Here is a 25,999-nt window from a genome sequence, read left to right on the forward strand (position 1 = left end):
ATATATATACATACAAGGAAATACAATGAAAGAGAATCAGAGGGAAGGAGACACGAATACATTACACAAAGAATGCTTCTAATAAATATGTAGAAGGTGTAAAAAAATCATATATAAAAATATTAAAAAATAGTTGATTCACTGTTATCTCGATCCTAATGTTTTTTATTACAGAAAATTATTATATGTTCAAAAATTCAAACCTGTAAAATCACATTCAAATGAATATCTTATAAAATATTGTATTAAATTGTCAATAATAATAGATCAAATATTATTTATAATTTTTTTTCTTCGATGAAAGAATATATTACCTATATTGAGATTTAAATAAGAATTTATTGTATATTTTAGTCTAAATCAATTTAGATCCATACTTAAAGAGGGTGAAGATTTGAACAAACAATCATTTCCATATATCATATGAATCAAAAATATAAACCTTAATTTAACAGTGAACACTGTTAAAATTGAGCCAAAATACTTAACTAACTAATTGATCGTAATGTTATAGTCATAATCTTTTTCAAGCAAGCATCAAAAATCCTTTAATAAAAAATATTACCTTTACCTAAGAATGTGGGTACTGGTTATCTTCTTGGAATTCATTCCTGTTGACTGCTGTTCTACTGTAGGGTGAAAATGAGTCTCTAAATTTTAATGACCTCTTCAAAAAGAGAGATGAGCTAATGAAGCGTTCTTTGTAAAGCAAATTCATTCATTCATTTGCCTGTCTTTTTTTTTTAATTATTTCACGACCAACTGTATCATTTCCATGAATCATTAAAAAAAAGTATGGGTCTACATGTCCCGTTTTACATTGTGTTGAAGGCTCTTAATGAATAAAATGTACAAAAGGAGCTCAGGAAAAATAAAGTGTACATTCCCCCCATTTTTTTTAGTTTTCAAACGACTTAAAAAGCTAAATAGTATGGATACGGGGATCCATAAAGTGAAATAGATATTGATCATGACATTTTGTTAGGGAAAATCATTAAAAACCGGGACTATCAAAAAGTACATAGTTGGTCCAAGTTTACAAGTCAGAAGATTTTGATTGAAATTTAGTTTTTTTTTTCTATCAGTTTCTACATTCTTAGCTGCCATTCTCTTTTTTGTTAAAATTCGTATGTCATCATTCAGTCTAGCACTTAAATTTTTACCCATGACATTAAACAAAGTGAATGAAATTATTTGAAGAGAAGCTGACCAAGAGTGTCCTTCCTCGCACTTTACTCCCACAACAGCGATAATGTCAGAGTTTAAACTGTCCTGCATCTTGTCAAGGAATGTGGCAACAAATGAAGCTCTAGGATTTGGGGTGCCAAGTAACTGTCTTTCTCTTCAGGAGTAGCTGTGATGTAAGAGAACATGGAGTGAGCATAAAGACAGAAGAGGTAGAGAAGGTCGGATGGAGTCGACAACCCCCCTCTACTCATTCTGTCGATGAACTCTTTCAGATCTAAATGCTGATTGGTTGGGATATCGAAGCTTATTGAGTCTGGAGGTATGTCTCTGATTAACTCTTGGCTGATCTTCTTCTTCAAAGAAAAACCAATAAACCCGGCAACAAAGTAGAGAGTATTACTCTCCCTTAGAAGCTAGTTCCTGGAGGTCATCTGGTTGACAGTTAGTCAAAATGAGCTCACCTTTTACAAGGTCTTCTTCCAGCAGAGCTTTAATTTCTGAAGTAGTCATACCTGAAAAATTAAAATAGTAAAATATTGTAATGATATTATATTTTAAAAATAAGTAATAACTAAATAAAGAAGCTTACTATTAACAAATATCTTATTTACCTGAGAATTTGACAAGACTCAGAATACGAATATTTTTCTCTGCTTCCAGGATCTGTTTCACGCTGATGTAGTAGATACCTCCACTTAGTTGTCTGTACCAGCCGAAACTTCTTTCGATGGGACCAGACTGGAACATGACGAGGAGTACATAGGAAAAGTCTTCATCTAGGAGAGATACTCTAACAGATCTGTTGCGGCAAGGCACGTCTGCTTTGTTGCAGGTACTTTACTGTTTTGCCACTCGATGAGAAAGTCGACAAAATCTCTCAGAAAAGAGAGGCCAAGTTTGTTCTTCTCAGAGATTGGTTCCCGAAGCTCATCTCTCCTTTCCTAGCCAACTCCAAGTGTCGTGACGTTTAGGATATTCCACATAGTTCTGACTAACTCTGAAAATTATGCTGTATCTTTAAACTCCGGTCTGTTGTCTTCTTTGGAGTAGTACTTCAATTGGTGATTCGTGAAACACAGCATCAGCTAATTTCACATTGATCTTCTCCACGTTTGTAGGGTTCAATGCTTTGAAGGTAAATTTTTGTCCCTCTTTGACTTTGAAGTGAGACTCCTTGAAGTAAATCTCACTGAGGTGGGGGAAATTTGGTCTGAGAGTCTCGGATCTTCCAAGTGTTGATGGCAATCGAGTACCTCCGCCCGTTGGAAGCAGTTGTAGATGTTTTTGAGGTTGTGCACTGGGTCAAACAGCAGGTGAATTTTCTTTGTTTCTTCATGAGGATGAGTCTTCAGTTCGCCATTATAAAGCAGTTTCTCGTAGAACTTGCGGTTGGCGGTATGGTTATCTACTGAAAGTGACGCTACCGTGAATCCCACTTCCTAGAGTGCTTTCATAACAACTTCATACTGAACATGAGGAAACTGAGCTGTCAAATTGGACACACAGGTACCAGCGCAACAATATCCATGTACTTGCGTCCAGCTGACTTAATGGTGAAGGTAACAACTGTTTTGGTGGCTTGATTGTTCTCTCAACCCATAAACTTTCCCTTGACGAATTCCACTCCCTGAGCTGAGTACACTTCATTTATCATCAGGGTGACATTCCTCTCTCGTCAGCTGAGGCCTTTGATTTTGGTTTTTAGATAAGTGATTGAGGATGACGGTAGACCAGACTCAACACTTACTGGAGCAGCAACACTTTCCAGGTGTCTTTGGGTTGGTAGGGTCACCAAATTAGATGAGCAGCTCTGTAGATAGAGTCCTAAGCTCACATTCTCCCACATGATTGCGGTTGAAAGAAGAGAGGGTGAATATTTTTCAGATGTTGGTTTGGTGAAAAGGAGAGCCATTTGCTCAAGAATGAAAGAGAGCTTTGAAGCTTGTGTAGGTTCAATCTCTGAGGAGTTGAAAAACTTCACTAACTTGTTGAGAATGTCTTCCGAGGTTTTTGTTTGATTCAATTCTTCTTTTGCTCCCAGAAAGGAAGCCAAATTGATGGCTTGAATCACAGTGTTGATCTTGCCTTCTGAGGTGATGTGTGACACTATGTTTTGGTCAATCAACACACCAGAGTGGTACATTTTGAATAGCATATTTGTCTCAAACTGGATGCTGGCTACTACTTGGGAGCCCAATTTCTTATCATGGGATAGCTTCAAAAGGGCAACACTTGGGTTTAGGGTGAGAGAAAAAGTCTGATTGGGAGTGTCTTCTTGGCCAATTTGTAACCAAATTCTTCCACAGAGAGGACTGACTCCTCAATCAAGAGTTAAAATTTCCGATGCTGTTGTAGGTTATTGAACTGTTGAGCCCTATATGACGTGGTCGAAGCTTGAGTTGGCCTTGATGACGCTTTGGATTTGAGAGGTAGTTGGGATAGTTTTGCCATAGGGATGGTACTACATCTGGTTTGAGGTATCTGTAAAAGAAGGACAGTTATAATCATAAGCATCAAAAGTGAGCAGATGTCTTACCTCTTCTTTAGAGCCTTGCCAAGGGTCTGAAAGTCGTTGAAATGCAGGGAACACATCTTTACACTTTTGAATGGTACCTAATCTGTCTTCTTCATATCTGTTTCTCTTGGAATGGCTCTCAGCCAGGCGGTATCAAGTCCAGGATTTTTCTCTTTGTTTGGCCACAGATGGATCGTAACACCAGACTGTTGTGGCTCGTTGTCCTATCCCGTTCTACACCCTGGAGCACAACACTTAGTGGGAATGATTGGGATTACAAAACACGACAAATATGGCATCCACAAAGTAACGAATACTTATTATCTTATCTATCACGTTGCATTGTTTTGTTTTTTAATAGACCCATGTTGGACGCGTATTTTCATTCATGTTTGCGCGTGCCCGATCCTGCCCATGATCTTTAGCAGGGTATAACGCTATTTTTTTGTCCCCCCCCCCCTCCTTTTTTTGTCTTGTTTTTTTTACTCCCTGTAGATTTATTTAATAATTTTATGTTACTTATAAGTTATATAATATATTAAACCATTGTAGGGTCAATATTACTACTAATGAACTGAAACCGAGAATATCTTAAAGCACAAAATCAAAAACTGATCTCAGCTTTTATCTACGTTGCCAGGTTTCGGAAATATCTGGGATGATATTAATTAGAGACTATTATCGTTCGGAGTCATTTTTCATTATTAAGACAATCTTTTAATTCAAGTACGATTAATTAAATTGATTTAAATTGATTTTTTATGATTACATAAATGTTTTTATTGATGATGTATGGTTTTAAACTCGAAATATTTCAATCTTTAAGCTGAAAAATGATGAAAAACGACTCTCTTCATTAGCTAAAATTATAGCACAAGGTCCTCATTACAGAAAAAATCGTATTTATTCCTAGAATCGCCCTTACTTCTGGTGGCAATGAGTTTCCATTTTCACTTACATATAAGAAAACAGTTCCCAAATAAGTTAGCAATGTCAATGACAATAAATCAATCACAAGGTCAAATATTTGAAAAATTTCCTTTATATTTACCAAAATTAAAATTTTCACATCTTCAATTATATTTTGCATTTTTAAGTGTGAGAAGGGGGTGCAGGTTTGATTATATTTCCATTTAAATTAACAGAAAACAACAAAAAATGTTTATACAAGGGGTTTTTACAATTTTTGGAATTTAGTTTAGAATTTTAACATAAACAAACTAAATATAAATAAGATATTTATAACTTTTTATTGGCTATCTTTAAGATAGCGTATTCGCGCTAGTCTATTATAGTCTATAATATAATATTATTATACTTGATGTACTCGTATGTCCCCAAATAAAAACGCAGAGAGAAGGGTATTTATTTCATAAACAGATACAGACTTTAGATATAAAGTAAAGGTTGTTCAGAATTCTGAATTACGTACATACGGCTCTTTTCATTTTGATAAAACCAGATTCTTCTGTTGTTTTTTTTTTTTTTGCTAATAAAATGATTTTTTTCATGAAACAAGATCAATTTCGAGTGTCTCAAAGTGTGTTTTTGATTCGAAAAAAAACAAAAAAACAAACCGACTTATTGAATGGACGGAAGAAGGAAGAATGTATACTGAATACAAATTAAATAAGATCATTATTTAAATGAAGCAAGAAGAGGATTAAAAAGTTAATCTTCATTATAGTTGATAGAGAAACATATTTATAATAATAATTGCCAAAGGGATGGAAGAATTTCAAATCTTGTCTATCAACAAGTTTTATTACATTTTGGAGTTATTTAAAGAATTTTTAAAATAATTCGAAATAAAACTTATAATACGGATACGCCCTAGTATTATCGATGAGTCCATCCATTATTTCTTTTTCAATAGGAATAATCCATCATGTGTACAGTCTAATGATAACAGATAAGTGATTAGCAATTCTTCAATTCGAATTCCTGTGGTGTTTGTCTATTTTTCTTTAATCTCATATTTCTTATTCATAATTAATATTACCTATTTTGTCTCTGGTTCGAACTCATTAGTCATTGTATAATTGAGATAATTATTATTTACATTAAATAAAGGAAGGTGATTTTTACCTTTGGCCAGCTTTATCCAAGACAAATTTTACGTAGGTGAGCTTTTCGGCCAGCGATTTTATGAGATTTTATCAAATTCATTGTCGTTTTCTCAACTATCGGAGCAGCTTTGTTCATAAAATTCTGTATTACACAGGTAGACATGAAGATTATTATTAGTTACTTTTCAGTTTGCCAAATATCAATTGATTCTACTAGTATTTTTTCAGTCTCTTCTTTTTCTTTTCTAAACCTTACAATATCCTTTGAAAATAGTGTGCAAAAATACATAACAATATGGAGAGAATCATCCTATATTTGTTCTTTTATATGAAGCAGAAAATTTCAAATTAAATTTTAATTTCTTAATGTCCGGGCAACAGTGGGCAAACCTACTCTTCTTCTTTCAAAAAAAAGTGTGCTAAGATACATAATAGTTAATATCATGCAGAAGAATAACTACTATGTCTTTTTTTAATGTGCAAAGATACATAAAAACATACAGCGAGAATAATTCTTTAATTTTTCTTTTATATACAACAGAAGAGTTCAGAATTAAATTTTCATTTCTTAATGTTTGGGCAACGGCGGGGAAAGTCTAATCTTGTTACTAATTATATTTTAAATATTAAAATTTCCTAATCATCTTGAATGTATCTCTTCATTGTTGCAATCCTAGAATATTCACACCAAGGAAGGAGTCGACTCTGCTCTCTTATGAAGCGTCGTAGTTTTCATCGGGTGAATTTTCATCCTGTCGTCACTCATGGAATACCGAGTTCCGAATAAGGGCATCTGTAGAGATGTATGCTCAAGTTGGAAGTATCTTCTTTCGATTTCCTGTATCTGTTTTCGGTTCTAACTCTTGCAGAACATATCTGAAGAGTTTTCGAGTTTTTGTGTCATAAAAAAAACTAACTCTAATTTTCACAGTTGTAAAATTTTAATTTTATCTGTATTAAAGAATAACATATATGTTATATTGTGTATCCAAATATGTGTTCATCAACGAGACCCACCCCTCATTGTTATGAAATTCCTATACCAACATATAATCTTCCTCTAGAAAATCAAGGTGACATTGAAGAATGAAATCATCAAGACTTTGAAATTTTAGAAGATACACCATGTCACCTTTATTTAATTTGATTAGCAAGAATTACATGGTTTAATACGTGATTTGGGGTTATGAAAAAAAACATCTGATCTCCTACCTTCACAGTTTAATCAGAAAAGTTTACTTAAACCGAAGTTAATGCCTCATAAATTCCAAAAATAGAAAGTAATTTCCCGCAATACGGTGTTTTTGATGCCCCAAAATACAAAAACTCATCTGAGATGAAGAGTTGATCAATAAATGAAAGATCTGGAAAGGAATGCTTGTTTTTTTTGGTTTTTTTTCAAATATGTAGATTTGGGGATCTAGGGAATTCCATTGTAACTAACTTCAAAGAGCTAGTACGTATAAAGATGGAAGAATACAGAGCAATGCGATAGAAAATGAGTATCAAACTTCATTTTCTTCCTAATAATCTTGGTCATGTAAGTAAGGAACAAGAAAAAAGATTTCATTAAGGCTCAATAGTAATGTAAAAACGTTGTGAAGAAAAATGGGATGTCGATATGATGACAAACATTAGCTGGAGAATAAAAAGAGACTGTATTGAAGTTGAAATAAAAGATTAAAAAAAATATAAACTAATAAACCATTACCGCCTGAATTTTGTCTAGTGAATTAAAAACCAAAATTATCATTTGTATAAACTTTTATAGGCATCATGATAATATAAATGAAAAAAACATTAGAAATATTTTTTAATAAAAAAATACATTAAAAAAACTTTGAGATCCACTTGGTCTCATTATTTAAAAAAAGTAAATATTTATATCTATGTATCGTGGCTTTGAAATTATATTCGGGTGAATGACTAGAAATAATCAAACTAGAGATTCATAACAAATATTCTAAACATAGAAAAAGATATATAATATTCTTCAAAAACATATTCCTTATATTGATCATAATTAAGTTGAAGATATAGACTTGAAAGTTAATGCTACACCTGTTTATTTAAAATAAACTTTAAATTACATCCAAGTAGTAAAGAGCAGTAAAATATATTCGTATATCCATATTAAAATGGCTGTACTCTTTAAAAAAGTAGATTTTGTGTTGTTACTAGTGTATCTGAAATCTCTTAATGTTTATTTGAAAAAAAAAATTATAACCTATTAACTAAAGATATGGCTGCTAAAGAGGATTTACAGAGTGATAAATGTTTGATTTATTAATAAGTGATAAAATATATATGTTGAATTAGTCAATGTTAAGTCATACCTAAGGGTGATAATTTTGGTAAGAATAGAAAAGCGTGCGAGGAGAAAAGAAGAATTACTTATGGCATCATTGATTAAATAATATACATCTTCTTCTATCAATCATGAACGTTATCATTCCCGCCTTTATTATTCAATATTAATATAATATGAGATGGTGATAGTCGATAGAGAACTGAATAAAATCCCCAAAATGACGTCGCCTTCTGTCTGGATTTATGAAAATGGAGGCCCAGGAATTTGGAAAATACTTACCGGATAAGAAACAGATGGTTTGTCGGATTTGTCGATATAAATGTGCCTTTAGTCCCCTGTCTAGAATTACACGCCACTCATTATCCTCATCTCATAACAAGAGTATGGATATTCATCTATAAAATCAATTTGACGATAAATACATCAAGTCAGACTTTAACTTTGATCTCACAACGATGCTTATTGCATGTAATATAACCTTATCCATTGCTAATCATGTACGTTCAAAAAATTTATGGAGAAATACAAGGGTAAACATATTGGTTCCCGAGGAACCATCATTAAATTAATGGAGGATGTTGTTACTGATGTCATATATAGAAATACATATAAAAATGTTTTGAGTCATCCACACCAAATGATTATCAAGTTATCAGTAAAAAGTGTAAAATATTTACTAATTTCGAAATGAAACTCTGAATTTTGTACTATCTCACAGTAAGTATTCAATTTTTTTTTAAATCTAACCATAAAATATGATTCTATTTTAGCTAAACATATCAAGAATTATGATACACAACTCAGTAAAGGGCAAAAATAACTGCTTAAATGGTCACAACAACGGGGGTAGTAGCTTTGGATGGTTTGCAACTAGTTTGTCTGAGACTACTTACTTCGTTTTAAGACTTGGGTATGATAATTAGGTTTTCCAATATTACATAGTCAATAAATATTACTTTTTTATCACTAAAGGCTTAGCTATGGTTGATGGGCTCCAAGAAATGGTGTTCAGAAAACTCATAAAAGGCAAAAACAACTGTTTAAATGGTCACAACAACGAGGGTAGTTACATTGAGTGTTGCATTATAATTAACAATTGTGTATATCCATCATGATAATAGTATGTTGTTATATAAGCATACCTGAATAACGGGGGAAAATCTTTTTTGATGCTCTTAATAGGGAGTAATATCGCCGGACATTACTACATAATTCGCTTTTGCTCTAAATCTTTACGATGAATTTTTTTATTAGTATATTTATTGTCTAATTTTATGATTTTGACATTTACTTTATTATTAATAATTAGTTAGATCTCATCGGTAGAGATATATCTATCCTGTGCACAATTGTATATAGCAACTTCCACATGAAGAAGAGGGGTGATTATCTTTTTGATTAAACTCCACGTCTCGCTTGTGTATTGCAACCTAAAGTTATGACATATTTAACTGAATTCCGATGTTAAAACAAGAAAAAATTATCTGGATCAATCTATTATTTCAATATTCTGTATTTATAATTTATTATTAATAGTTATATGACTTTAATTGTTTAATTTTGTATATTTAACTTAAATGTTTAATGGTTTATTTTTTAGTATGTAGATTATATTTAATTAACTGAGCTTCAAATATATTTCAAATACTCTACTTTGTCGTTTCATTAGCTAAAGGGTGATTTTTTAAGAGTTAAGTTTTTCAGTTGGCAGCACTGCTTGATAATGGCGTCCTTACGTCAGCTGTTAAAGTGGAATGTTTTCAGTATACTCTGCCATTTCATCATGGAAAGACTTACAAATGAGCAACGATTGCAAATTGTTGAAATTTATTATCAAAATTCGTGCTCTGTGAAAAATGTGCATCGTTTGTTACGACCATATTATGGTCGTCATAATCGACCTTGTGAATCGACAATTCGTGCTGTTATCACCAAATTTCGCACGAAATTTACTTTGCTGGACATTAAACCATCGACTCGCATGCGTACAGTGCGTACTGAAGAGAAAATTGCAGCCGTAGCATCCAGTGTTAATGAGAATCGTGAAATGTCAATTCGTCGCCGTTCTCAGCAATTGGGCTTGTGTTACTCAACCACATGGAAAATTTTAAGTGTCGATTTGGGTTTGAAAGCCTATAAAATTCAGCTTGTGCAAGAATTGAAGCCTAATGACCTACCACAACGTCTAATGTTTGGTGAATGGGCGTTAGAACAGCTCGATGAAAATCCGCTGTTTTATCGAAAAATTGTGTTCAGCGATGAGGCTCATTTCTGGCTCAACGGATACGTAAATAAGCAAAACTGTCGCATCTGGAGTGATGAACAGCCACATGCTATAAATGAATTACCGATGCATCCCGAAAAAACGACAGTTTGGTGTGGTTTATGGGCTGGTGGCATCATCGGTCCATTTTTCTTCAAAGATGATCGTGGAAGAAACGTTACCGTCAACGGCGAACGCTATCGAGCCATGATACACGACTTTTTTTTGCCCCAGTTAGCTGAGTTGAACTTGGTTAACATGTGGTTTCATCAAGACGGCGCCACATGCCACACAGCTCGTGAAACAATGAACATGTTGAAGGATGAATTTGGTGAGCAGCTTATCTCACGAAATGGGCCTGTAAGTTGGCCACCAAGATCGTGCGATTTAACGCCTCTTGATTATTTCTTGTGGGGTTATGTAAAGTCGTTAGTCTATGTGGACAAGCCGAACACGATTGAAGCCTTACAGGATAACATAACACGCGTGATTCGTAGAATACAGCCCGAAATGCTCGAACAAGTGGCGCAAAATTGGACCTTCCGAATGGACCATTTGAAACGGAGCCGCGGACAACATTTAAATGAAGTTATCTTTAAAACGTAAATGGCAAAGGCTAATTTATTGATTTCAATAAAATTTTTGATTCTATGCTGCAAATTTAAGTGTTTTATTCGATTCTTAAAAAAACAACTCTTAAAAAATCACCCTTTATTATTCTGAGAATAAGGTTCATAATGAATTACAATTTTATGGAGTGTGACGTTTTTAAATCTACTGTTAAATACATTCGTTATACCCTCAAAAATCATAATAAAGCAGGCAGATGATAATCACATCAGTATTTTAAACAATGATACCATATGTCTTTTTTCCCCCCTCCTCCTTGCACGCGTTTTTCTCTACAATATTATCAACTATAGTCATACCGTAAAGTTGATAATAATGTAGAGAAAAACGCGTCTATCTAAAAAAACTATCCATGCTCTTGATATGAGATGAGGATAATGAGTGGCGTGTAATTCTAGACAGGGTACTAAAGACACATTTATATCGACAAATCCGACTAACCATCTGTTCCTCATCCGTTAAGTAGTTCCCAAATTGCTGGGCCTCCATTTTCAGAAATCCAGACAGAAGGCGACGTTATTTTAGGCATTTTATTCAGTTCTCTATCGAATATCACCATCTAATATTATATTAATATTGAATAATAAAGGCGGGAATGATAACGTTCTTGATTGATAGAAGAAGATATATATTATTTAATCAATGATGCCATAAGTATTTCTTCTCTTCTCCTCGCACGCTTTTCTATTCTTACCAAAATTATCACTCTCATACGTCCTCTTTCAGACACTACAATTCTAAAGGAATAAAATGAAAGACCACTGCACAATATGAAAGTACTTTGTCTGAATTTTTAATCTCTTTTTTTTCAATAATTCTCTTTTATTGTCTGAAGAGCGTGGGAAGATATTCGTTTACTCGAATTTCAGTAATAAAGATTAAAGGTGCTAATGTCGGATTTAAATTGATGTACGTCTCAAAAACCGATTAAATGAAAGCTTTACAAGATACTAAATAAATAAATGTTTTTAAATCCCCTTTAACTTATATCGGATCCTTTAAATCCGATTTGTATTTTTGAAGGCTATCTTGAGATGACTTATTTTCCAGCAAATAGTACAATTAAAAGAAGCAATGGATTCAAAAATTTTAAGAATGTGTGAAATGTTAAGAATTTATCTACTTTAAATACTTTAAATTCACAGGAATTTGATTTCTCCCATTTAAATAATGAATGGAAATCCTCAAAACATTTCTATACTTCCGTCCACGCCTCCTTCAAGTTTTTCTCTCTCCTTAAATCGGCATTTTGTTATATATCTACTTTATTTGCTATAGTTTTGGGGAAGTTATTAATTATATATAATTGATACTTACATTTAGATTTTCATCGTTAACTCCAATCCAATTTACTAAAGCTCCAAAACACTATGAAATCAAATTGTCATATATTTGGGAAGTTGCCAACCAATACTTATTCAATAAACTTATACATATGTTTTTAAGGCCCGGTAGCATACACAGCTTGATGAATGAGTCTAGTAAGCCATGGAGGATTTATTATTGCAATATTAAATTAAACTCATTTGTCTTAAACTATAATTCGCAGTTGCAAGTTGCAAGTTTTTGATTACGTACATAATTCTTGTCGATTTTATATCTTCATCTTCGACTTAGTTAGATTTAGTTACTCATTTAGTCATTTTTTGGCCTCAGGCAAAGCCAGTTGAAAAAAAAGGCGAATGGATGACTTTGATATTTCTACTTACTCTTGTTTTTTGAATTTTAATTTCATTTATATGGTATTGTGATCAACCATGCAATCGAACAGGAACAATTTGAATCAATTTGGCACCATTCGCAAAATATTTAAAACGTTAGTCCGCTCAAGAAACCTTGAGCGCGCTCCCGCTCAATTACTAATTTTGTGAGTGCACTCCCGCTCAATGAAAAATGAGCGGCGCTCATTTTTTCGCTCGTATTTGAACTTGAAACTCTTTATGTATGTATGTTACAAAAAAAATCCAATTAAATTTTTTCCCTTTTTTAACATGTTTTATCTAATAGCTAAGGATAAAAAAGACATTTTGATACCAAAATCATGTCGCTAGCTTCAATATTAAGGAATATGACCCGTTTATCTTCGGAATGTTATATCCTACAACAAAATCTGTGATATAATCAAATATGTTATTTCAATGAAATAACACAACTTGCTTAAACATCAAGAGAATTGAATGAAATTTTCATGAATTACAGAACATAGTACTTTATAAAATATTCTAGCTTTTTTTTGAGAGATAACTTTAGCCGTCTTTTCTTGTAATCTTTAAAATTATTCTTTAACTTTCTAATTTTTTGATGTTATCTCATAAAATGCAGAAAACTGAAAAAGTAATACAATGACAAATGAGTGGAAATTTGAGGAATTTTTTCGCTCTTCTAAAATGGCAAACGCTCCCACTCCCACTCGTTATTCAAAACAATGAGTGCACTCTCACTCAATAATTTTGAGCGGTGCTATAAAGAGCAGCGCTTACTAATGCTTTGAAAATATTAGCCAATAATATGTATATTCAATATTATACTGTTATACAAAGCTGAATATATTAATTGCCTTAGACATTTATTATATTCTGAGAACATATAAATAACTCTAAGAATATAATAAATAATTAAAAAATGTCATATCCATAGCCAATGCAAAATATAAAATTGATCTATGTACAAAAAGAAAACTGTAGACAAGTCTTACAAAATAAAAATATTGCAACTGCATAAATATGTGTTTAGTGTATATCAACGGTAATGTTATTATTTTCATACAAAGAAATGCAATTATTAACTGGTCGGAGCAATGCATTCAGGTCGGGTTGAAGCCGAAAACATAAACAAATGATTCAGGGCTAATTTTATCCTCTCACACTAAAAGCCTCCCACCCCCCTCCATCCTAAAGTATTGCATTAATGTATCTAACAATAAATAATAATAATAAATACAGAACCCACCTGTCTGGAGATTTTAACACTACAGACAAGATTTAATGGTAGTAGGGAATCAGGACGTTGGAAACTTTTGAGAAATTAACTTTTAGAGAACACATATAGAGACCATTAAGATTGGTGATAGGGAACCAATTGTATTTTTATTCATCCTAATCGAGGAAGTGTTAACACTTCCATTTATGTCAGTGCTACTTGTCTTGTTTTGATAATTGTTTTGTTTTATTTGTTTGTTAAATTTGACATTGGATGAAATATAAAAAAAAAACACTATAGACAAACTAGGACCACTTTGATTATATCAGAGATGAACTCACAGAGGAATTAAGAACCTTTCGAAAAAATCAGTGGAGCATTTAAAAACCAATCAGAGGCTTCTCTAAAAAAATTCAACCAGAAAAGAAAAAAATGAACTCCGATTGTGCCTGACAATTAATGACCGACCAGACCCTAGTTTTATGGGCGCAAATTTGTACCACTACAACGTTAAAAAAATTAAGCTTGACCCGAAAGTTGGGTTAGGGTCGGAGTCACCTTATTTTCTTTGCACCCATTATGGCACCCCTGAATGAACAGCACACTTAGCATTTGCCTATATTGTCTATGCCACGGGTCAACCTTTCCATTAAATACGGTAACTCAGAAAAAATATGTCGGTTCAGCTATTTTTTAATGGAGGGAGGCCTTTGAAAATAAATCAAAGGTTGCCTTGAATAAAAGTACTGCCTCCACTTTGAAGATATTAAAATAACAAAACAAACACAATTTGAAGAAATTGGATACCATTTTATTTTATTTTAAGACTCCTGGGATTTCCTTTTTTTTATTTTTGTAAGCTACACCCTTGAGGCTCATTTCTATGTATTACGAAACAAAAAGGGCTTTATATATTAATGAGTATTTTTTTAGGTTGGACTTTTTATAATAGACAAGTATTAAATTATAAGTTATATATCTACTTTTATTTGGTAATTATAAATCTTTACAATAATATACAACCAGTGTGTCTTCCAGGGACATTAATTATTTATAAAATATATGATATATCTATCACATATATGTATTACATTTGCACAGGAATTATTTAATGAATTTATTAATAATTTCATCTAAAAAATTGATATTTTGCATTTATTATTTTAGACAGAATGATTTGCTGTTTTCCAAGTTGTAGGACTGGTTATCATAAGAAAAAAAAACTCATCAAAATCATAGTGAGGAAGACATTGTTGAAGAAAAATCTTCATAAGTTTCCAAAAGATCGTGAACTTATTTAAGCATGGGTCAATTCCATCAGAAGAAAAAACTAGGAGCCAAATCAATATTGAAGAATCTGAAGCAAGCAGCCTTGATTAATTAAAGAACGGATAGAAATTGAACTCGGCAAAAATTATAAAGTCCACTTAAACGATATAAATTAAAATCTGATGCTGTTCCAACAGTATTTCTAGATATTAAAAAAACTTGAAAACTTTTCCTGAAAGGACAGCAACTTTATCTACATCTACTAAAAGGTTATCCTTTAGAAAAGGGATTTTAACAATTTTAAGTAGTTTAAAGTGCATTTTAATTTTTCAGATTTGAGCAAGATAGATTTCGTCTTTATTTTCAAATAGAACGTTTATTTCAAGAAGATGAAATAAAAAGTTTCACAGATATAAAAAAAAAACTTGGATAAATAGTGTTTACCCAAAGGCATTAATTTAATATATAATGAAGACTTTGTCATGTTTTTGCTTTATCATCACAGGATCTTGTTCCTTACATTTTGTTTAGTTTAAAAGTGAATAATGACCTCTCTTTCTCAATTTTTCAAAAGGACTTCCTATACCTATTGTCGAAGTGAATCATATATGTTCATCAAAGAGTCAGAGCCGTTATTCTGATATCAATAACATTTTAGCATATTTAAAAAAATAAACAGAGTGAACACAAATTAGCTTCACGCATAAAGTATGCCATTGAGATATTGAAAGAAGCAGTACATCATCAAGGCTTTAATTAAAACAATCATACCAGCTTTATTATAGAACAACTTCACCTTCACTCTGTAAGTGCAAAAGGACGAATATATTCTCCTAAATATTTAGGAATTACAATACTTTGGCACAATACAAATCCAGCTTTATATAATCAAATTAGAGAATCTAGAATTATTTACTTGCCATCTGAATAGCGTATAAGAAGAATAAAAAGTGTGTTCTCATTTCAAGGAGGAGTGCCAGTCTTAACAATTGATTATTTAAAATCTAGAATTAAAGTATTGGATGAAAAAGACAAGTATGTTTCTATAAGACTATTCCTCACAGATAGTTGAACTTAGGGGTGGCAATTTTTTTGGATGTTATAGGAATGAAACCATAATTTGCTCTATTGTGAAGAGTGTACTTGGGGAATACAGTGACATGGTAACCATGGTACCAATTACAAATATTAAATCTTCAATTATAAAACAATATTATATGAAAGTTCTTGAAGTAGTTACCAAACTTGGCCTAGAACCTGTTGCAACCATTACGGATACGCTTGCTTCAAACAGAAGATTATATGTGGATCAACTGGGAAATTGAACTTTTCCTAGATATATAGTGAATCCTTTTTCTACTTCCGAAAGAAAATATTAATTCGATTCGATGCACATCTTCAAAAAAATTTAAAACAACTTAACTAGCACGGGAAAATTATCATTTCCATCTTTTGAAAATGAGGTTATTCTTGAAACTGAATTTGGGCATGTGAGCCAAATCTACTACATGGAGCTAGACCAGGGATTGAAATTAGCTCACAAGCTTAATCATAAAGTAATTACTTTTCATTCAATTAAGAAGTGTAATGTTTATCTTTCTGTAAGGTTTTTTCACGAGTCCACTCTGAATGAATTTAACCATTATGTGCCAAAAGATGACCAATTCAGAAACTTCGAACAAAAAGCACAAGTTATGGATATTCTTAAGCACTTTTGGAATAGCATAAATGTGAACTCTTATACTATGGACGTCCAAAAAGAGACGATTAAAAACACACTTCTGTAAAGGAGCAGGAACAAATAGATTAAGTTTTGCAGAATGGATTAAATAATGGGAGACACTCTGAAAGAAGCATATAGGTGGTTTATCTTCCGCGACATTTCATACCGCCTATCAAACATCCATAGGACTAGCCCATTTAGCTATATATTTACTGGAAAAAAATGAAATAGCCTTGTCCCCACCACCTAGCCGTAGCTCCCCAGGTATTTTTCTTCGTAAAATTAATTCAGAGCGAATAGAAAGGTGTTTTGGGTGGTATAGACAACTTATTGGTGGAAATTACTTTAACAGTTGTCGATAGTTTTTTGAGCCTGAAAAAAAATTCGTAATACCCTACTTTTCATATCAATATCATCAATTTTATTTGATACAAAAGAGTCTAATTATACAAGGGAAGAAGATGTTTCCACATTTATCATCCTTATATTTTCCAATTCTGCAATAGAATTAGTTTCACTTAAAGGTCTGGAGCCGCTTCTTAGAAGACATCTCTATGAACTGTTGTAACATATTTTTTCAAATAAAGAAAGGCTAAATGTTATTTTATCTATGGTTACTCCAAGAAGTTTTTTTGTAAAAGCTGCACGAAGATTTTTTATTTCTAATCAAACTATAGCATGGTTTAAAAAATGTAGTAATAATTATCTTAGCAGCACATTCGTTAATCAAATTGCATCAAAAATGTTTAATATGTTTGTCATTTTTTTGTGTCTGAAGCAAACAACCATCTTCATGTAAATAAAAAAAAGGAAAAGTACTTGGGAAAATTCTTCTAATACTAAAAAAGTTTCAAAGCTAAAGTTAGATTGAATAGTGAATTAGCTCCTTTTTTTCTTCAATGTCATTTGTATATTGTAAATATTATATTTGTTTCATTATAAAATTAAGTTCAATTAAAATTATGTATTAAGTTTTCAATAAAAAAATAAATTTTTTAGTAGTTTAAAAATGACTTATGAGTTTCAATTTACTGCATTTATTTTATTAATATGATAAATCCATTTTCACTCTAGTAAAAAAAGTTTACACCAAAAGAAGACATCGTTCCATATTCATTTCAGTGTTCTTCTGTTAAGACAATTCAAATCTACGTAAACAATAACTATAAGCAAATTGCTCGGGCAACTTCTACTCGAGGACGAAGTTGATTAATGGTCTTTTAACCATTCCTTGTGGGGTCTGAACCGACCACAGCACACCCCCAATCTTCCTTTCTATCACTTTAGCTACCCACTTGGGCTGCTGAAGGCAGTACCAACGGCACCACACGGCCGTTTTGATTTTAAATTTTTCAGTTCGTGATGAAGAAAGAGAAGGAGAATGAGGAGGAGGAGGAGAAGACGGAAGGTATCCATCCAATCGCGTACGAATACGGCGTGCGCCGAACAGCTTAGCTCGCGTGCTCTCAAGCTCTAACGGCGTTGACCTGTTGGCAAATAAGATTTCCTCAAGTGATGCTCCTATATTTTTCTTTATCCCATTTTGATAATCCTTACTCTTCTTTCAGCTTGCCCATTGGACTGCGATGATATGGGGGAGAGAAGAATGGGCTACTCCCCCCCATTCGGACATCTTTGCTTTGAAAAAATCACTTGTGAATTGTGATCCATTGTCCGAATGTATTTTCTTCGGGAATCCAAAACGCGAAAACCACGCAAAAAGTTGCCTAAGCGTAGCCTCTGACGATGTATTCGTCATGTACGCCGCTTCTATCCACTTGGACCCAGCATCCAAAAGTATTAAAAAATCTTTGCCCTTTATCTTTCCATAATCCACGTGGACTCTCTCCCATACATGCGTAGGCGAGAAGGGAGTCAATTGTGACGTCAGGGCCGGAGCACTCTCCTGACAGGTGCGACACGCTGATACAAAATCCTCAACATCATTGTCGAAGCCGGGCCACCAAATGACACTTCGAGCCACAGACTTCATCTTTACAACGCCTCGATGTGTCAAATGCAACTCTTCCATAAACTTTCTTCTCAAGGGCGCTCCATACCATTTTCCAACTGTACTAGAACGGCCCCAAGACCAATAAGGAAGGCATCAGTCAACAAAACAAAACAAGAGAAGCTTCCTCTGATAGATGTGGTATAAAATAAACATAGTATTGTACAAGTCCCAAGAACGATTTCACCTCAGTACACGATGCAGGAACAGGAAAGTCCATAACCGGTCAAATCAACTCTGGATCCAGGGATCGGCCACTTTGGGATATGCGAAACCATAAATAAGTTAACTCCTCACCCATCAGGATACACTTGCCGGGCTTCAGACGACCTCCAGCATTCGAGATTCGACTGAACACTTCATTTAAAATACGAAAGTGTTCCTCCTAACTTCTTGAGAATATGAGGACATCGTCTATGTAAATCTTGACACCCCGAATACCACTCAATATCCTCTCTTGAGCTGCCTCCACAATAGCAGGAGCTGAGGCCAGATCATATGGTAAGACGTTATATCTATAAAGTCCTAACTGTGTATTTATAACCAAAAACTCTTGATTTTTCTTCCAATTAATATTGTTCACAACACCTCGAGAAATCCAATTTGGAGAAGAAGTCGGCACAAACCCGAACACTTCCATCTGGTTTGAGGACTGAAACGATTAGAGAGGCCAATTCTGACGAATCAATCTTGGAAATGGTACCACGCTTCTCCATCTCTCGGATCTCCACAGCGACCTTCTCACGGAGTGCGAGTGGCACTGAACGTGCTCTGATGTAACGGGGACGAGCATTATCATGCAGGTGGATCACTGCTTGTGTATGTTTCATTGTACTTCCCTTGGAATCGTCGAATATAATGTTATGTTTCTTCTTTAGAATTTCCACACGGGATTCTGTAGATGTGCCAGCCGTACATGCGTTGGTGGACTTGCTCAGCTTCACCAACCCGAAATCTATGTAATCAGGAAAATTGGCTGCCCAATAGGAGATACAATAAACTTACGAAGCAACAGGGTCAGAACCAACAATGCAGCCAACAACCTGATAGAGCTCAGAGTCTTGACCTTTCCCCCCATCAAAAACCTCTATTGGACCCGTCTTCTTGATCACCTTTGACATATCAACCAGATGTTTCGGTAAGATATTCACGTTCGATCCAAGGTCAAGTAACAGTTTAACTTTTCTCCCATTTATCCTCAGGAAGGCACAGGCCATATCCCCTACTCATTCAGCTGGAAAGAGATGGATGAACTAGACGGTGCTGATGATGGACAGCATACTCTAAAATGGCCCATCCTCCCACACCGGGAACACTCCTTGCCAATCGCAGGGCATTTTGACTTTTGGAAGACATGGCTTCTTCCACAAAACTTGCAGTTCCCTATGTCCATCTTTGGATTAGCCTTTTGCGTCGACCACGTCCCTTTGGAGCGACGGAGACCTTTTGACCCCTTATACTCGGATGCCATTACAGTTTCACTCGATCCCATTTCTTTGGCGTGGCTGATGGATGTTTCCAATGCTCTGGCTAATGGCAACACGTCTGTCAATTTTGTGCTGCCTCTCTCGAAGACAGTTTGGCGGAGCCGTGGGGACGACGTTTTCTTAACCGCCACGTCGAGAATAATTTCGTCTTCGAACGAAACTTTGCAGCTCCCACGCGCAAAGCGACGAAACTTTGCCTGGCCACGCAACCGAGTGACGTAATCATCTACAGGCTCCCTGTTTCATCTCAGAGAGCCGGAAGCGTTCAAACAACAGACTTTCCGTTGGGGAGAAAGCATCCCGAATTGCCCTTACCGTCGAGGTGAAGACGTCCTCCTCAGGCAATGCAACAATCTGTATAGTGTTGAACCATTGTTGGACCTCTGTCCCAGCACAGTGAAGCAGGAGATACTTTTTACGTTCCGGGGACAATTCTCCAAACAAGGACCCGTAAATTTTGAATTCGTCCCACCATGACGACCATCTATGGCCCCTTCGTGCACCATCCATCACGAATGGAGACGGCTGCCGTACCCCAAGAGCCCCATCGTTGAAATCGAAGGACTTTGGATCACAGCCACAACCCTCGATGTACTCTCTCACCATTGCCACAACCCTCGATGTACTCTCTCACCATTGCCACAACCCTCGATGTACTCTCTCACCATTGCCACGAGTTCTACTTTCTTTTTACCCCTGAACTCGTCCTCACTTCCAAGTTCCAACCTGGAACATTCTCAGCTCCGCGAGCGTGAACCTCGGTAGTAGTTTCACCATTTTCGTCGCCACTTGTAGTGTTCTACGAACACCACCAACAGACGGAAGTAACGACCGGAGTAATGCCAATAAGAAGACCTTTTGATTGGGGGTACAATCATATACTAAATATATATTCTATAAGGGATTACACTTAAAAAGGATGTAGATAGACATAACTATTAAAATATATCAACTCGTAAAACCAACGGTACATTACTATCTATTTAAAACAAATCCCTACGTCATGAGCTAAAAGTATATAAAAGACAATACATAACGATATGCAGTCAATTTCTTCATCAAGAGGGCATGGAGAGGAATGTACTAGAGTTATAGAACTAGATCAAGATGTGAAACTCATCCATGAAAGTCTTAATATGATATATAATAATAAATATATCTAAATGTTTTATTAACTTATCACAGCCATAGGCTGTGTTGTGCTCACTTCGACCCTTCACTTGTCCTTCGGGGAAACAACTATATTCTTTGTAGCAATTAACCATCCTCATATTACTGGGAGGATTTTGTATATTAACGAATGGAAGTAAAAACATTGTTTCAAGACCCTTCTGAAATAAAACATGATTTTTAGTGGTTAATAAATACAACAAGTCGATTGATCTGTTGAGTTGAGGATTGAATAGGATAATGAGATCTTCACATTTTGAGGTTTAAGGTTGAAATATCATTTACTAATATAATAATAACTATAATTTTTATATAATAGTCAGATTCAAAATAAGAAAGTCCATGCCTAGGATGGACATTGGACATCGTTAATTATGAAATTATAAGGAACTTGCTTCTGAAAGAGTGAATCGAAATAGATTATATTAATTCTTGTTTTTGTAAATATAAAGGATAAAAATATACTTAAAGTCACGATTTTATATAAATTATAATTATCTTAACGTGTGTACTAGGGTATCTCATATTTTAGATGATCTATTGTGTATGGAGGAAAAAAGATGTTTTAAAAGTTTCAATCTTCAAAAACCGTTTCTTTGACCTATCTTGCTATTTGAAAATAAAATTGTGTCAAATTGAATTTACTATTAGTTAAGGGATTGAGATGTTTTAATTTTAAAGTTATAATGCTGAATTTTAAAAGTTCTATTAAAGTTTATCCAATATTATATAACCTTTCATTTTAGTTAAGAAAACCTGCACAACCCGTCTTCTGTAATGTATTTTTAGATATGATATGGCATTATGATGCTCGAGGAAGAGGCTGTAAAAGATTTGTTTCGTTCAATAGTTACAATAGACTTAAGTGTACCAGACCCCATGTACAAAACACGAATAATCTGTAAAGGATTCAGTTCTTTTATTGGATTAGTTCTTTCGTAAAAATAGTCCAGTTGTCGGGTTGGTGACTTTGTAATTGTTCGTGTGTGAAAATTAGGGTGCACTCACAGTAGCTAGCTAATGAACTACCGTACAATACACAAATATATGCTTCTTCTCTTGAATATATTGATAATAACTTAATAAAAATTTCAAAGTGGATAGAAATATTTGCTTGAGGTTAAGTGATATTATTCTATATATGGGAAGCTTACGATATAAATGAACAAATCATCGGTTCAATACGTTCACTAAAAAGAGTCGTTCAAAAGAACGAATTGATCGCGAACGACACAGCACTAGTCAAGGTCTACTTACTAGAAGAAATGTACTCAAAGAGGCAAATCAAGGAGTACTATAGAGTTAGAGAACGTACTGGTTTTTGTTTACAACCTTTGTAGATCCACGTTGTTTTTCTTTTTTATTTAGTTATTAAAAGTATCTTGAGATTTTCACTTGAGGTGATTCGATTATAATTGAAAGAGAGGGGTAAGATTTTAATTATTATATCAAGTTCTTTCTGCATCAGAAAATTGGTCAACTCCAACCTCCAGGGCCGGATTAACGGCGTCCTGGGTCCATAGCGTAGGGGGAGAAGAATGCTGGAGGTTTTCAGCAATTTCTCTGCGGAGGTTGAGGGGACGCTGGACCTATTAGGCACTTTTTGTTGTAAGTGCAGCGTAGAGGTCTAGGGGTTCAGCCCCTTCATGATGATAAATCCGGCCCTGTCATGGTGTCCTTTTACTTACTAATATACTTACGAAGTATCATGGAATGTTTCTACACTTACTACTACACTTACGAAGTATCATGGAATATTTACAATGATAACTATTTTTGATGATTGAGTCACACTTCAATAGTTATTACATGGCTGTGGAGTATTATGATGTTTTTACAACACCGACTACACAACCCCAAATGTATTATACATATTTATTCATGATATATATTAGTTATTATTACAATCAATTTTTATTTTTTAGATCTTGCTATTATCTTTTATTATCTTGTATTACTGCTGTCCGGGTTGCCATTCAAGCACCAAATTCAAGCGAGGATCTCTTGCTTATGAACTTGAAAATGAGGATCAAAATATGTCCTCTCATTCTTTTCCAAGAGATGGTAACCTTGCAACCAAATGGTTGAACCTTATTCCAAGAAAAGACTAGAAACCCAGCCAACATTTAAAAATATGCAGCATTTTGCCGATTCATATTTCAAAGAAGAAAATCACCACAAAAAGTTATTAATATTTGTCCTGAACAAAAAATCACTGGTTTCAAATGTGATCAATATTTTTTCCTATTTGAGTAGTTATAAAGAAGAAACGGAACAATACTTAATTTTAGAGGACATCATAGATGCCTTCAATAACTTCAAAGAAAAAATAATCATTTTGAATTAATACAAGAGTAGCTATTCCTTAATTCAAAAACTCCATATGGCAGGAGATATTCTCCACTAATTCAAGGAATGTCCTTGTTATGAAGCAACAAGTCCGACTTTATTTCGACAAATAATTTCGTCCGTCTTAATTGTTTTACCTTCAGGAAATCACATAAAAAAAACTCACCAGCATTTTATCAATGGGAGCAGGACCTCAACATCTGATTATTTGAGCTGTAAAATAGAGCAATATTTGTATTTTGCATGGGTTTCTATGTAATGTATGGATATATATAAATTTATAATTACAATGATGTATTGTGTTTTTATTTTTGTTGATTCAGAGGTTGGGATATCGAATGAATTTGTAAATCTTAACTGTTAGTATGTTTTTACAACACAAATTCTACAAATTATTCAAGTGGGAATAAGATTTGAAAATAATTTTATTTTGTGACAATGTGGAACTTTAAACGGTATATATATATATTATGGGAATGTCTACAAGTGTATAAAAAAGTATGTAGAAAAGAGTCTCTATAGTAATTTCTGGGAAATATTATGTAAATGGTTAATTATTACTAGCCATCATACGCCCTTAAAGATGAAAGACGTAAAAGATTTTATTTATATCTAGCTTATTTCGGTTAAAATTCTAAACCTAAATGATTTACTTTTAATTATATAATAGGTAATAATGATTTTGCTTCATATTTTTCGAAAACACACAACCTCTTCAAATATTCAATGCTACTATCTCCCTCAGTAAAATTGTGATTTGTCCTAAAAGAGAAAAGGATTGTAATCTCTACTAGTGGAATTATTGATTGATTATTGATCAATGATTCTACTGGATTTCAATTTCTACTGTAACAGATATATATATAGACGATACTTGATTGAACGTGTACCTCTAACATCAGGAATTTTAAACTTATATTATGGATACATAACCTAAGTAAGGATTATTCAGCATGTTAAGCATTAATTAGTCCATATTTTTTTTATTTTTTAATATTCCTTTAATTGTTTAGATGGATTAGTACTGATTAAGTATAAGTAAACTTTATAGTATTACAATTACTCCATCTAACCTAGGAATCTGTTTGGGAAATCCATATACATACATAAAGTATTATGTATATCCCGAGTGCCTTGTCACTGAGCTATGGCGATTCCATTAGTCCATATTTTGCGTATTTTAATGCAACAAATTGTTATTATTGCCACTACTCAAACAGAAGACACGGCACATATGAAGTTTGGTTGATATTTATTTCATTTCAAATTGATTCTGATAATCAATTGTGAATGCAAGTTCAACTTTTACTTCCAGATATTTATGTATTATATTATATTTAGATATTAATGCTATGCACCTTTAATTGGAATAACTTATGATTACATTGATCACTCGATGTAGAGTAATTCAACTATAAAGTATGAAATAAACTTATTTCTTGTTCAGTTCTATAATTATTATTTTTATTTGAAAATCCTGTCATCTTTTGCTTCAGAAATAAATTATATTTTTTCATCAGAAATTAATTGAATTAGATTAGAAATGGTTTGATTGAAGGTGTTTATTCTAATTATTGCATCTTGTTCGGTAACGTCCTCATGCTTAGTTAAATAAAGTAAACTTAAAACTTTGCTACTTGTATTTATTCGCTCTGCAACCACCATTGACTTATTTCATTGATTAAAATCTTATTTGCAATATTGCACATTTGACAATTCCAGTCTCTTTAAATTATTACTCTAAATCCAAAAACTTGACAACCTAAAATGAATTAAAACTAGTTTTCAATCATTAAGTAAATAAAAACAGAGATATTAAATCAATATAGTAATTAATTATCTTTATAAAAAGAGAGTTATCATTTTACTAATTTTTTGTGTTGTAGAAAATACCTGAATCTGATTTTTTTATGTACAGAAATTGAACTTCATTTTCCATTCAATCTACTCTTATTTTGTAGGCAACAATTGATATCTAATTTTATGTTTAACCTCCGACAAATTTGAAGTATCATCTTCTCTTAATTTGTTTAATTGTCACTTTTGTTTTTTATCTTAAAGATGGTGTAGCACTTTTTATTAAGATACGCCTTTT

General features: G+C 33.4%; 5 long non-coding RNA genes across 5 annotated transcripts; 4 read left to right on the plus strand and 1 right to left on the minus strand.

The window, feature by feature from the left end:
* Positions 1–277: 277 nt before the first annotated feature.
* Positions 278–4,091, minus strand: LOC121115580 (uncharacterized). Its single transcript, XR_005863594.2, has 3 exons — positions 3,725–4,091; positions 1,800–3,669; positions 278–1,700 (listed from the first exon to the last, which is right to left on the minus strand). It is a non-coding gene; the product is annotated as an uncharacterized lncRNA (long non-coding RNA).
* A 4,008-nt stretch (positions 4,092–8,099) lies between these two features.
* Positions 8,100–9,700, plus strand: LOC139905178 (uncharacterized). Its single transcript, XR_011779732.1, has 3 exons — positions 8,100–8,800; positions 8,854–8,993; positions 9,056–9,700. It is a non-coding gene; the product is annotated as an uncharacterized lncRNA (long non-coding RNA).
* Positions 9,701–18,149: 8,449 nt separating this feature from the next.
* On the plus strand, positions 18,150–18,886 carry LOC139905179 (uncharacterized). Its single transcript, XR_011779733.1, has 3 exons — positions 18,150–18,399; positions 18,456–18,684; positions 18,751–18,886. It is a non-coding gene; the product is annotated as an uncharacterized lncRNA (long non-coding RNA).
* Positions 18,887–19,478: 592 nt separating this feature from the next.
* On the plus strand, positions 19,479–20,638 carry LOC121115579 (uncharacterized). The gene is made up of 3 exons (XR_005863593.2): positions 19,479–19,717; positions 19,777–20,036; positions 20,101–20,638. It is a non-coding gene; the product is annotated as an uncharacterized lncRNA (long non-coding RNA).
* Positions 20,639–22,866: 2,228 nt separating this feature from the next.
* Positions 22,867–24,197, plus strand: LOC121116320 (uncharacterized). The gene is made up of 2 exons (XR_005863820.2): positions 22,867–23,417; positions 23,481–24,197. It is a non-coding gene; the product is annotated as an uncharacterized lncRNA (long non-coding RNA).
* The last annotated feature ends 1,802 nt before the right edge of the window (positions 24,198–25,999 follow it).

This window comes from Lepeophtheirus salmonis, chromosome 4 (genome assembly GCF_016086655.4).
Source record: "Lepeophtheirus salmonis chromosome 4, UVic_Lsal_1.4, whole genome shotgun sequence".
In the NCBI taxonomy this organism is placed as follows: domain Eukaryota; kingdom Metazoa; phylum Arthropoda; class Copepoda; order Siphonostomatoida; family Caligidae; genus Lepeophtheirus; species Lepeophtheirus salmonis.